Here is a 15,003-nt window from a genome sequence, read left to right on the forward strand (position 1 = left end):
ATGGAGTTATGGTATTCTCCAGTGAGATTCAGTTGGAAGTACTTGCTTGAAAACTATGTATAGACATTAGCATTTGAGTCAATTCAAGATACAACTTAAGCCATAAAAGCATGAGGCAGTTTCTAAGGAGGGATATCATCAAAATGGAAATGGAGAGAGGAGTCTAAAGTATCTGGGTTAAAATAAGGAACAATATACAGCAAGAAGTCATTAATTCGAGGAGGTGCTTTCTGTGTGCTGAAAGAGTTGGATGCTATTGTTCACGAGAACAAAATTTATTCAGAGAGAATGAATTAGATCTTCCTTCTGAATATGCTACAGAATGAAAAGTGGGTTTTTATAGAGGACAACACAAAACCGTTACCAAGGAAAATGGAATATATGAAAAAAGAAAAATTTAGAATGAAAGAACTTTTGATAATATCTCAGCATAGCAAGACAAATTTTTCTAAAAGAAGCATTTATTTCTACTACTATGCCTATAATTGAATTTTCTTGGGCCCAAAGCTGAAATGACAGCATTTTGACATTCTAAAATGCAATGCACTGACACTCCAGTGCTTATTAGAAACCAATTTTGATCTATCAGCAGTCTGGTTGTTTATCAATAAAATTACAATGGCCCTTAGCAGAAAAATATTATTCTGGGTCACTATGACCTGAAGGGAGAAGAGGGCAAAAGATGCAAAGATAGTTGTTATCAAGCTCAAGTCTTCAAACTGCATCCTTGGAACCATTCACAGAAGAGGTGAGATGCTTGAGATACCTCTTTGGGCACTTAGTATTTTGAGAGATGTGAATTGAAAATAAGAAAGAAAAGGAAAATGTAGAAAGTAGTTCACACAAGGTCATGGCTCTGATTGAATGGCATTGAGTTCTCAGAAAGTTCCACAGCCTTTCTCTTCAGTGCTTTGTGGCAAGCCATAAAATAAGCCATATTCAATTTGCCTTGGTTAGAGATGAAGAAATTATTTTTTTGTTCATTGAAGTTGGAAAATAAGAGCAAGCCTTGTATATATGAGACCATACACTCAGATGAAAGGAAGGACATATAATCAATTCAGTTCATTTGGGCTTTGTTCTCTGGGTCTCTACTGAGTGGACTGCACCCATATAGAGTAAAAAGCCTCCAGCTTTTTACAGATGAATGAATTGTGGACAAATGTCCCTGGAAGTACTTAGGCTTCCTTTGTCTATACAATTTCATTCCCCAGAAAACCAAACAACTGGTGCATCAATCAATTGCACATAATTTTTATTAGTGGAGTATCACAAATATTTGCAGTGTGGGTTATCTTTCTGGCTGACTTGCCCTGCAATAAATTATGTTCTTTTCCAATGCTGGGTAAAGAAAATAGGCTTTGTCCTTGTCAGGCAGGTACTCTACCTTTGCACTACATGTCCAGTCCTCCTGCAGTATGAAAACAGTTTACCAAGTGCCTTTACAATTTGGTTAACACACATTCAAACATACATACATACACACATACATATGTGTGTATGTATATATTTTTGTTGCAGTCTTTCACTTAAACAAATATGTTTAATTCATTTTAGAAAGCATGTTCATTGTATTACTTATATTTTCTCAATGCTGAAATCAACTACCTGATACAAAGCAACTTAAAGGTAGGAAGGATTATTTTAGTTCACAACTTAAGAAGGGTTGCAGACCACCATGTTAACAGGAATGAGAAGTAACCAATCATACTGCTTCCTCAGTCAGAAAGGGGAGCTCAGGCAGGAGTATGACTAGTATGAAGGTCCCTGAAGTGGCAGCAGGCAGCTGGCAGCAGGTCCCGAGATCAGCAGTCCCAGGCAGAGATGGTGCAGTTCCCCAAGTGGCTGCTATGGGCCACAAGTCCCAGGCAGGAAGCCAAAGCCCCCAGCTTTGGCTCTCCTGTCCCTTTGAGAGACAAACCTCATCCACTCTCCTGTCCCTTTGAGAGACAAACCTCATCCACTCTCCCACCCTACACTGAGGCAGGCAGATCTTTTTTTACTGCTTGCAACCTGAGTCTCTCTGTCTCTCTGTCTCTGTCTCTCTCTTCTCCCCTCTGCTCTTCTCCCCTTCCCCCTTCCCCCTCCATAACCCACTAAATAAATATTCAACCTCACTCTGCATGGAGTGCCTACCCATCTCTGTCTCTCACCCGCTGGGGGCTTTGGCTTCCTGCCTGGGACTTGTGGCCCATAGCAGCCACTTGGGGAACTGCACTGTCTCTGCCTGGGACCGCTGATCTCGGGACCTGCTGCCAGCTGCCTGCTGCCACTTCAGGGACCTTCAGCATGGTCTCATGGCCCACTGCCTGCCGCAGCCACTCGGGGACCTGGAGCATTTTTACTTAAACCATAAAACTATCAAACTTCAAGACCCACCCTCCAGTTTACTTCTTGTGGTGAGATGTCACCTACAAAAACTTCCTCAATCTTCCAAAACAGCATCACCAACTGGGGACCAAGTGTTTCCAACATGAGGCTGTGGAAAACACTTCATATTCAAACCCTGACAGCATCTAGGACTGAACTCCTCATGCAAAAAGTGACTGACAGCTAAAAATATTAGTGAGATTTTGCTTTTGAAAGGTGGGTGTGGGGCTAGAGAGATGGCTTAGCAGTTAAGCTGCTCTTCCAGAGGACTCAAGTTCAATTCCCAGCACCTATATGGCAGCTCACAACTGTCTCTTACTCCAGTTCTAGGGGCTCTGAAACCTTCACACCAATGCATATTAAATAAATTTTAAAAGAAAAGAAAAGAAAGGAGTGTGATCCCTTCCCCGCCACAGAAAAAAGTGAAATCCTGGAAGAACCCCAGGTAGTAGGATTCCATCCCTGCATGACTCTTCTTGCCTCAGGAATTGAGCCTTTCCTTAGCTGTTAGCTCCTCCCTATGCAGTGTGCAGGGGGGAGGCTGCTGGATGGAGAGAGCCTTTGATGGCCTACTCCTTGTCCTGGGACCATTTTAGAGTTAGAGGAAATTGCAAAGTCTGGAAAGTTCTATGCAGTGTTTGAACCACAGTTCATTAGAAAATTTATAAGTAAGTCAGACTTGGAACTGTGATTTAACAACAACAACAACAAAAATATGTTCAAGGCCAACAATGTTTGGTTAGCTTGTTTGAAACCTGGGCTCCACCCTTAGCACTGCATAAAACTCTGTCTGGTGTACACCTTTAATCCCAGCATTCAGGAAGCAGAGGCAGGAGGATCAAAAGTTCAAAGTCATCCTCTGCTATAAAGCTGAGTTCAAGGGCTGAATGAGTGGAGAAATAAACAAACAAGTAGATAAACATTTAATTTAAGGTAGCCAGGCCAAGTGGGCTTGGGTCTGCTAGCAGATGGACATGCCTTTAACTTTATTTCTGCTCTTCTGATTCGCTCTCCTAGAGTTTCAGGCATAAGATCTTTCAATTGGGAAAGTTAAGGAAGAAATTCTATATTATTTCCCAATCATTAACTTATCTAACCCTTCTGGGCATTTGATAAAATGTCTAACATGAATGTGTCTTGATGGGTGTTTGCCTGGTGTCTTTCTGATCCTGAAGAATGTCAATGCAGTGATCTATAAGAGAGTAGAACACCCTACACTCTTCACTTGTGGCAGTCAACTAATGAGGAACAGATATCAAGTCAGAAACATAAGAAGCATTCTAAAACCACTTGTTTTCTCCTTGCTGGTAATATAGCTAGTGTTCCCAGAGGGAATCAATTTTTTTTCTCAAAACATTGGATCGTGTTTGTAAACTATAAAAACCAAAAAACAAGAACAGCAAAACCTCACACACCTCCGATGTAGGAAATAGTAAATTTTCATTCACATTTAATTGCCATGTTGGCTGATGTAACAACTCTTTGTCTAGAAGCCTTTTGCATTGCTGTTTAATCAAAGCCATGGGTGAATGAAGCTATATTAAACCAGTCATGACTCCTAGTTTGAATATGAGACCTCCTCGTGGACTAGAAGAACTAGCGTTTTATAAATAATGTATTATTTATCATATTGTACTTATCATGTATAAATTTGAGTAAGTAATTTGATTTAGGCTATCATGATGGTTAGTGTTAACAGAATCTAGAATCATATGGGAAATGGTCTTTGGGCATGCCTGTAGGGGGTTATTTTGACATGGAAAGACCCATGTTAGTGAAAGACCTGAATAAATCCAGACCCCCCCTAGCGGGGGAAAAAATAGAGCCAAAAATCTAAGCAGGGAGGGAAGAATCAGAAACCGAGGATTAGGGGGCTGGAGCGATGGCTCAGTGGTTAAGAGCATTGCCTGCTCTTCCAAAGGTCCTGAGTTCAATTCCCAGCAACCATATGGTGGCTCACAACCATCTGTAGTGAGGTCTGGTGCCCTCTTCTGGCCTTCAGGCATACACACCAACAGAACATTGTATGCATAATAAATGAATAAATATTTTTTTAAAAAATCTAGGATTAGCCTGTTCAGTGACTCTGTTTCAGGAACTAGCTGAAGATAAAGTTAGATTGTAATCTTGAGAGTAATCCTGAGAAACAGGGAGTTGCCACCTTGTGATTATCATTGGTATTTTTGGAATACTCTGTTTTAGGAACTAGCTGATTATAAAGTTAGATTGTAATCTTGAGAATAATCTTGAGAAACAGGGAGTTGCCCCCTTGTGATCATCACTGGTATTTTCAGAATTTTCTATGCCGCCCTCCCTACCCCCTTCGGATTACTGGGCTGTGGTTTCTTCCCTTAAAAATCCCTTCTCCCAGTTACTCAGGGTCGAACTCCTCCCCTACATGGGTTATGAGTCTCGGGCCCCAGTGTACTGGTTCCTGTCTTGTTGAATAAACCTCGTGTGATTGCAGCAAGGATGGTCTCTCGTGAGTTACGGGGGGTGGGGGGGGGTCGTGTTATCCCGAGACTTGAGTGAGAGTCTTCTCTCACTGGGGGTCTTTCATTAGTTGTACGCTAATTGTCCTACTCACTCTGAACAGGGAATACTGGGTAATATGGGTAAGGCAAGCTTTTGCCATTGCCTTCGTCTCCTAATCATGGATAAATTGTGATCAGCTCCATCAAGGTCCTTCTGCTGTGAGATCCCCACTGTGAGAGACTGTAACCTTCAACTGTAAACCAAAATAATCCCTTTCCTTCTTGCTTCTGTCAATGTAGAGAAACTAAGAGATACGCGAAGTGCAGATATAGGAGAAGCAAGAGCCTAAAAGGAGAAATGAACTCTTTCTTAGGAGTGTCTGGCTTTCAGGTGAGGTGGGTCACGTGATGTGTAGTTGAGTTTTTTATTGAGGTTTATTTTGGGGTTAAGCCCATTAAACCTCTCACCAGAAAGATTTCCTATGGCAGGTGAAAACTGACTAGCTGGATCTGAGGGTAGATGGAATAAATCAACCCGGGCACGTTACCACTGTTGTTCTCTATTCCTTTGCGCGAAGAAGCAGCAAGGAGAAGAAGAAGCAGAGGCCTAAGACATGATCTTCAGGTTTCTAGTTTTACAGACGTAGTTGGAAAATTCCATAGGCAAAGAAAATGATAATGTGCATATCTAGCCGGGCGGTGGTGGCGCACGCCTTTAATCCCAGCACTCGGGAGGCAGAGGCAGGCGGATCTCTGTGAGTTCGAGACCAGCCTGGTCTACAAGAGTTAGTTCCAGGACAGGCTCCAAAACCACAGAGAAACCCTGTCTCGAAAAAAAAAAAAAAAAAAAAAAAAAAAAAAAAAAAAGACAAAATCACAAAAGGGGCAGGAAAACCTGACAAAGCGGTGCTCAGGAACCTGAGCCAGCGAGGGGGAAATACCTCACATTCCAAGTTAGGCAAAGTTACTGAACAGCCCTGAACCTGGCTGGACCTCACCCACACTCTGACCTGTCTGTCTGGTAAGGGTGGGGCACACTACCTTTCTGCTCAGTGCCTGTCTTCTTTAGAAATTTCTATGTGGTCTGTAGTATGTAATTTTGTGAGACTGACTCTATGTAAATTTGACTGTTAGAACAAAGAGTGAATGTTATCACTTTAAGGCCTCCTGGTGTGGGAGAATGAAAAGGCCATTCCGTTGCTAGTGCAGGGGAAATTACACTGCTGAGGTGTTTTGGGAATGAATCCCATTTTGAAGGGAGAATCTTGGCCTCACTAGGATTTTTCAGATATCACAGCGACTTTTTCAAAAGACAAGTGATCCCGTAGCTCTGCAAAATGGGTTATTCCATGTGGATTGGTCTGTCAGCTGTACATTTACTGTATAATGTGAGCTCCACCAGTTTTTCATGAATGTTTGGGGGGGGGGAGGTGGCAGGGGCTTGGCTGCAAAGAGGCAGATGCTAAAGAGACCCATGTTCTTTACATACATTGGTACATTTATGTTGTTTCAGATATGTATGTCTAACGACACTTGAAACCTGGCTGACACAGTCAATTTGCTAAGAACAAGGGCCTGTGATTGTGTTCAAATGAATCTTGGTGCAGTTTCAAAGCTTGAAGATCTAAAAAAGTTGGAAAGACTAAAGTTGGTTTTGCTTTCACAGCTACATTTTCCTCCTTGATCTCCATCATAATGCTGGCCATGATTTTACTGCCTTCATTTCTCTTTCTTTCCCTTTTACATGTTCTTATTGATTGTTTACTTAAGTAAAGGTAGCTTCCTCCACAAGAACAAAGACTCTGCCTCTCTCCACTATTGATGCATCCTCTTATGTCTGTGCGCATGCAGAGAAAATATTGAACAAATAAATTACTTTGGTATGTGTATGTATCACTCCATTTTGTGGCCTTGTTCTTTGTTTTTTTGGTGTTTTTTTTTAACTGACTTCTCCACTAGCTTGTGGATTTAGCAGTAATTTAAGACTTATCTGGATGCCGTTTGTTGACGCTCAGCAGAGGACAAATTTGGAAGCAGTGAGTGGGTATTGAGTCACGTCAATAGCCTCTTACTTACAAAGGCGTGTGGACAACATCACTCACTGTCCTAACCACTCCAGGAGGCAGCCATGACCTCTGTTATCTCAAGGGGGAGGGGGCCTTCAGGGCACTGTGTGATGCGTTTCTGTTCCCAACCCTGTTTTATTAACACTAGTCAGATGGCTATATATTCTAATAGAGACTGTCCTAAATAACACATTCTATTTCCAAATGAGTGAGTTTTTCATGATCTTATTTATGTGGGGAATAAAGACCATGATCTAAGGACCTTCTGGAATGGTATTGCCTTTCTCCTCCTCCTGTAATGGTATTACCTTTCTCCTCCTCCTCTTCATTTACTTATTATTACTTGAAATTTAAATGATGGTCTGTGCCTATAATCCTAAAACTCATGGGGTCAAGGCAGGAGGATTTCAAGAATAAGAAAAGTTTCATCTTTAGGATCAGGGAAATTGTGGTCTGAGAAGTGGATAAGTAACAGAAGAATTGTCCTAACTGATTTAAGCTTGAGCTTGTTGGTCGCATAATTCCTAGTTAGCTCACACTGTCTTATGAGGTTAACCTTGTGGATTGAGAACGGTCATTCACAAGTCCCTCAACACTGTGCTTTACCCCTCCCCCCCACTTGGATCTTGTTTCCCCCTGACATACTTATGTTTATAAATGGCCATGTGATATAGCTGTAGCACATGGATTAGAAGCCTAAGTCCAATGATGAAGTTACGAAAATGCTTTTACTCAACTGCTTTCAGTGGGATAGGAAAGTGAGGAGAGTCACAGAAATGCAGAGCCTGGCGTCCTTGGGCCTCTGTATGGACAGCTGCAGTCACGTGCTTCTGGGCTTAGTAAGAGAAGCAAAGTGCAGATTTTCCACGATTTAAGACATTCCTGGCCTTGGTTCTGTCTCAAAGCAATCTGCTAGGCTTTGTTGACTCTCCATGGGAAGCCGAAGCCTTATCCTCTCTGAGGAGTAGGGGAAAGGAACAGGAGTAGGGGAGGGAATGGGAACTGGGATTGGTATGTAAAATGGGAAAAGATAGATTTCTTTTAAAAATAAAGAAAGAAAGGAAAGAAGAGAGAAAGAGAGACAGACAGACAGACAGACAGACAGACTGACTGACATTCTTGGCTCAATGGTCTGTCACAAAAGTTATCTTAAACTAGATGTAAACTGTTTCTTGGGTTTCAGTGGCAACGTTAAAATCTTGCTATTGGATTTAAAATGGTTTTAGCATGGGGAAAATAATTTTGTGTGTTCATATCTGTCATCTACTTTTAGCACTGCGATATTTCAGTTCTGCTCCATTTCAGAACATATGCCTGTAACCACACCAAAGGAATATCCCCATTCAGAAAAAGGATAATTAAAATAGAGTATTGAATGAAGAGAAAAACACACCAAAACAAAAGCGACTGGCGCTTTGATTGCTTTGTCAAGACACATGAAAGAAAACTCATCAAAGCTAACCCACTACTTTCCCTATTCCAGGCTCAGTTTCAAAACGTGCCAATTTGCATAACCGAAGTCAATCAACATTATTTTAAAAATTATCTGTGCAGAGAGAGGAAGGCTCAGTTGGTGAAGTACTTACCATGTAAACTTGAGGACTTTGGTTCAACCAACATCCACATAAAAAGCTGGTTCAGATGTACCTACCCATAATCTCAGTGCAGGAGAGGTAGACACAGGTGGATCACCCAAGCTTGCTGGAAAGCCAGTTTAGCTGAATCAGTGAGCTCCAGAGTCAATGAGAGATATTGCTAAAAAAAAAAAATAAGGTGGGGAGTGATTAACGGAAATACTGTACATGGACTCCACATGTGTGTGTACATGTAGAAACACATGCGCACTCACATTCAGCATACTCCCCCCAACACGCACATGCGTGTATAGAAACGTGTATACTCATGGACACATGTATACCATTATTATCTGAGTGTTTGGCACCAAGACTAACAGCAAATAGGCAGGATCCCCATCCAAAGGCCTTCACATTCTGGAAGGAATGGGAAGGTGGGGTTGGGGTGGCAAACATACTTGCATAGCTAGAACAGGTAGGAATAAAACTGCATAGAATCTTGAGCTGAGCAGAACTAAGTTCCGTAGACACAGGAGTTCATTAAGCAAGAGATCCTCAGCCTAGGGGCTCTGCTGAGCCTAAGATGTCTCCTACAGCATCCCAGAGATGTGCCCTCTTTTGTCCATCCACAGGTGCTTTTCATTATTCTTGGTCCCTGACTTTTTTGAGGCTGTGAATCCTACATGGTGTGGAGGTAGAGATTTTATATTATGTCTTGTATTAAGTTACTGTTGGGAAGAAGAATTATATTGTTGATGAAACCTTAGTTCATTGTCATGTTGTCCTGTTATGTAACCCAAAATTCCAAAAGAGAAAAGCCACTTAAGGGATAGATGTGGAGGTGTACCCCTTCAATCACAGCATTCGGGAGGCAGACAGGTAGATCTTTGTGAGTTCAAGGTCAACAGCTTCTACACGTAGAGTTCCAGGCCATCCAGAGCTACATAGTGAGACCTTGTCTAAACAATGAAAGCACTTAAATTATTGTCTTTTTTGAAAATGAGAAGGCCAAATGACAGGACCAATTCAAAAGTCAATACCTGTCATAACTACTCTTGAATTGCTGAACTTATTGTAACAGATAAAATCAAGGCTGGACAAAGCTACCAGAGTGTCCAGTGGGCTTTGTGAGCTTCTGGAAAGAAAGAACAGAAATTTAAGTTCTCGTGGAAGTACACAGAAAAGAAATCACTAAAGCACCCATTGCCACCCTTGTGGCTTCAGAGCTTCATGGACCACTGAGGCGTCTTCCCCTAGTCAGTCAGGAAGTCATGAATGAACTTTTACCCTGGCTAACTTCTTTTTTTCACACCTTTTGGAATCGATGTCCACCGTCAACTGCACTGCGCCTTGTCCTTGTGAATTGGATAGCACTTAAGGTCCTGACTCATCCACTTAACCCAACGGGCCTTCCAGGAAATTGTTCCTGTTTGTTGCTATTTTCAAATGATGAAGAAGCACAAGATAATGAGAGAGAAATAATTTTTTTTACTATCTGATCCCAAGTGTTAAAGAAGCATCCCATTCTTAGAGGCTGCCCCATCATTTGCAAATTTAATGCACTGCTGAAGATGCAAACTGTCCACATAACTGCTCTTGAATTTCATTAAAATTAATCGGAAGTCCCTTTTAATGTCTTTGAAAATTGCTTCAAGTGGCAAAAATCAGAAAATCTACCCATGGGGCACATTCAGCTAATTGCAATTTGCTTCCCAACTAGTCATTCTTCAGCTCTATGCTGCAGCTTCATAAAACTTAAACAACCCCGGGTATCGAGAGCTAGACAAACCAGTCATTCACCTAAGTGCAAAGGATTTCAAATGACCCTTTATTTCTTCAGCATTTCCTTCTTTAAATAAATGTGTATGAGTATTTTGCCTGTATGTATATATTACATATCACTTGCATGTGTGATACTCATGGAAGCCAGAAGAGGGCATCATGACTCCCAGAATTGGAGTTACAGACCATGAGCCTCTATGAGGGTTCTAGGAATTGAATCTAAGTCTTCTGGAAGAGCACCCAGTGTTTTTAAATGAAGACCCATCTCTCTAGCCCCTCTTCAGTATTTCCTAACAATCCACAGTGGTGTTGTGGTGATGAACTCAGATGTATGTTTCTCTGTATATTGATCTTCTTTGTGTCCCCTCCTGGTTGGCACTGGGGAACTAACAAGGAAATAAGGATAAAGACCACAAGAAGAAGAGAGAGTGGCAGGACATGTGTCCGTATGTGCACATCACTTAGTCAGGACAGCAAACCACAGGGAATAAAGGTAAGCAGAGCCTTACCCTAACATTTACCAGGTAAATAACCCCAGAGAAACTGTAACATAATAAGAGAGGAAAGAAGCAAGATCAAAATGATGTTTTTCTTAGGATGATGTGGGGCCACATATAGAAAATGATACTTTGTGACGGTAAGTGCCAACTATGTGTGAGCACAGAGATTCTAGTATGTAAACAGGAAGCCACGTTTACCGTGATGAGATATCATGAAATGACAACTCATGTGTTCAATGGAGGATAACGTGTTTACTCACATGGTTTGGTGACAGTTTCCCCCATCTAACTACATGAATTGAGATACCATTTTTATCTTGCAATTATGATGATGAAAGACACATTTGGGATTAAAGAGTCATATACTTTCCCATCCAAAAAAATTTCTCCAAATTATTCTGATAAATTGGGAAATAAAAAATATTAATTATAGATTGGGTGGTGGTGGCTTATACCTTTAATCCCAGTACTTAGAAGTCAGGGGTAGTCAGAGCTCTGAGTTCGAGGCCAGCCTGGTCTGCAGAGTGAGTTCCAGGACAACCAGGGCTACACAGAGAAGCCATATCTCTAAAAACAAAACAAACAAACAAAAACAAAGAACCACACAGTCAAAAAGTATTTATCATAATAGAGTATGTGATAGATAGGATCTTTGTCTAAATAAAAACATTCAAACAATAATTGCTTGATTTTTCTTAAGTACAAATTGTTTAGTCGTGTTTATGAGAAATGTTTAATTAGGGATTCTATTTTAGGACAAATGTATAAAAGTTTTACTGAGACTCAAAAGTTTTAGTGTGAAGTAATAGTATTGGAAAAAAAGTATCTGAGCAATCACCATTAGGTCTTCAAATTTTTACTTTCAAAAATCTTTACTTCCATTAGCAAGAGCTGCTTGGGCCAGCTGCTGGGAGGGCAATGTCTCATGTTCTAGTGTGTTGAAGCAGGATTGGCTTCTGAGTGTCTTCATACTTACACACAAGTGGAATGCAACAGTAACAGCCTTTCCTTCACTCCCTCATTGGCCTTCATTTCAGTAAAGTCAAAATGGTCATTCCATCTTTCAACTGGAGTCTCTAATCTCTCTGTTCCTGACCACAAAGTCCCTCATTATCAACATCTCTACTTTTTTGATACCCTCTTGCCTCACTTCAGTAAAACCCCCAGATTCCTTCATTTCCGCACATTTTTCTCTTTAAACTGCTTCTTTTTTCTAACCTTCCTCTGGCCCTGAGACCTTGTGTCTTTGATATTCACCAGGGTCTTACCTGCAATTTTCAGACTCTCATGGCATAGTGACCATTCTTTTTTGTTCCAGTCAGTCAGACACCTCAGGAGCACAAGAGAAACTCTACTATTTGTCATGTTTTAACGCATGTAACATTTTCCCAACTGTTTTCTGTATATAATTTCATTCTATCTTCTGGAAACTGTGAAGGAGACTTTTGTCCGTTTTGTAAGTAAGAGATGGTCTCATAGGGAATCCCATTTCTTAAGGCGTTCAAAGATACCATCAATTATAGACACCTTGTTATTTTTAAAAGTGAAAGAAAATGCTGCAAATCTCACTGCCAGAGGCTGTCAGTTGACAGACACATTCTGATTGCAGGCATGGTAAGGGTACAAAAAGTTTTTTTTTGAGAATCAGTGAGCTATGACAAGCGAAAGACACACAGATGAAACCCAGGCAATTGGAATCCAGAGAATAATTGCCATAATTATGTTATTCCTCCTCATAAAACTATTCAGGCATACAATGTAGCATGCTTTAAATTCATGGCCTCATATGTTATCTGAGTCTTTACTTTTGATTTTTAATCTGTCTTTTTTTCCCACTCCCTTCTGTTCCTGCCTACAACGGTTGCTCCAAAACTTTGCTCCTTTACTTTTGACCTTCATCAGGAAAATTGAGACCGTCAGTTATCATTCCCCTCAGCTGCTTCTTCCCTGTCCCTCATATTACCCATGACACCCCTGTCCATAGGCACCCTTCCTTTCCTGCCTCAGAAGGCACGCTGTCTACCTTTCTCATAGGTGTTGTCTCCTCTTCTTTCTTCTGTTTCTCACTGCTGACATTTTGAACTACCCTTTCCTGATGCTCAACCCTTCTCCTCTATTGGGTTCTCTGCCTCAGCTGTCAATATGACCAAGATCCATTCCCTCATTCTCTCTGTGTATCAAAATTCTATAGGGAAAGGCTCAGGTACTGTCATCATTTTCTAACTTTCCAGTCCTGTCTTTGCCCACCACAATTCCACTAACACTGAGATTAAATCACTCTTAATATTCTTATCACTGACCTTCTATTTTCTTAGATTCAAGCTTCTTTTCCTCCATTCTGTTGGAATCCTTTACTGGTTCCGTGCGATTCAATTGGCTTCTTCCTGCTTGGTGAAAATCTTCCATCATCTCCCAAGTGTTCCACACACTGCCCTTTCTTCTGAGCTCTTTGTTCCTCACTTACTTAACCATTGACATTACCCAAGGTTTTTCACCTACTTTCCATAATTTTGACGGTTTAAACGATGGCCTCTATTTGATGGAATCCAAAATCCATCCTTCTTAGTCTTCTCACATGTTTTCCTGTAGTTGCCAAGTCTCTGTCTACACAGGAGCTCCATTGGACGCCATTCATCTCTCCCTTAATATGTGCAAAACCCCACTCCACACTTTCCCAAATCTGCTCTTCAAATTGCTTTCTCTAAGCCAAAGGTAATTCCAAACCCCCAATTATTTAGTCCTCAGTTTGGTGTTAACTTTAACCTCTGTTTTTTACTTGCTTTCTCTATCCAGTCCATCAAAACATCTTGTGCCTAGTACAATAAAAATAGCAGGGGTTTGATTCCTTTGCTAGGTTCCATAGGAACTCTCTGTGTCTATGTTCACCGGATACGCTAAAATGATCACTTTTTTTTTTGATAAGGATGTGTAAAAGGCAGTGGGCTTCTTGAAATCCAGAAAATAAGACCACACTTTCATCTCCACACCCACTTGGGGGCAAACAGAAACAGGTCTTATCTGCCCAGTTTAAAGACAGAAACTGAAGCAAACTCAGTCCAACTGAAAGAAGAAGGAAAAACTCAGAGCTCCCTTGGACTTGTTCAGAGCCCTTCCTAGTGTTACCACTGTAGGAGGTTGGTTTTCTGAGGCTTCAATAAGCCTCACCAGAAGGCCCCTAGGTAATCACGGATACTGTCAAGTTGGCACAAAAGCCTTCAGTTAATAGACAGTACAAGAGTTTTTTTGCTTTGTTTTGTTTTTAGAATGATAGGGAACTTCTAGGAAAGACAGGGAAGGAAGAAGACCCTTCTGCTTGAGAGCCCTTAGCTGGAAATGTTTCAGTTAAGGTGGGTGCCAATGCCCAGCAAAGCCCTTGAGAAGTGATGGGCTTAATCTTGGGACTAAGGTCCTGATTGGCTGAAGGCAAAGCAGAAGGAAATCCATTCAAGCTGCTTCATCTTTTTGGAGAGCAGGAATTCTGGAAAGAAATCAGAGGGGAAAAAATAAGGACGCCCCTAGCAGTCCAGACTGAAAACAACAAGGACTCTCTAGCTTGGATCAAAGATGAGAAGTTAATAGCCTCCCATTCACCCACTTCGGGACCTCAGTGCGGCAGAAGAAATGCATAGTCTAGCATGAATTTGCACTTGGGGTCTTCTGATCCCAAGATCTCACGTAGTCCTCCCCTCACACCCCTCGAAATTCAGACGAGGCATAGTGAGAAGCAGGGTTCCACTATCTCCCAGATGGGAATCAAGATGAGTCCCAACTTTGCGACACTGACTCACCAGTTAGGTAGCTCCTGGGAGCCTGGACACAAAAAAAGGTGGGCGTGGGCCCGGGTTAAGGAGGGGACTTGCAGTCAACCCCCTGGTTTAGAACTTCAAACCTCTGCGGGGGAGGAGCAAGAAGGGTTCTTCAGACTGAGACCGGGACTTGGGGGCGAGAGGCAGCGCAGTTCGCAGGTCCTTTGACGTAGTGAAACACTCCCACTGCTTAAGAAGAGGCTCCTTGGCATCCAGGACGCGGAAGCTGGGCACAGACACCTGCTTAAGGAGCAGCCTGAGAGTGTCCTCTCTGCGCACTCGAGGGATTGCGGGAAGCGCAGGTGAGCGCAGAGCGGCGCCCTACAGACCCACAGCTGAGGCGCGGAACGAGGTGAGTGGGGGCCGAGACCCTGAAGCCTGAGGCTCTGCGTGGGAGGGTGAAGCATACTAGAGTAGATTCCTGCTCAAAC

Source organism: Microtus pennsylvanicus, chromosome 17 (genome assembly GCF_037038515.1).
Source record: "Microtus pennsylvanicus isolate mMicPen1 chromosome 17, mMicPen1.hap1, whole genome shotgun sequence".
NCBI classification, from domain to species: Eukaryota; Metazoa; Chordata; class Mammalia; order Rodentia; family Cricetidae; genus Microtus; species Microtus pennsylvanicus.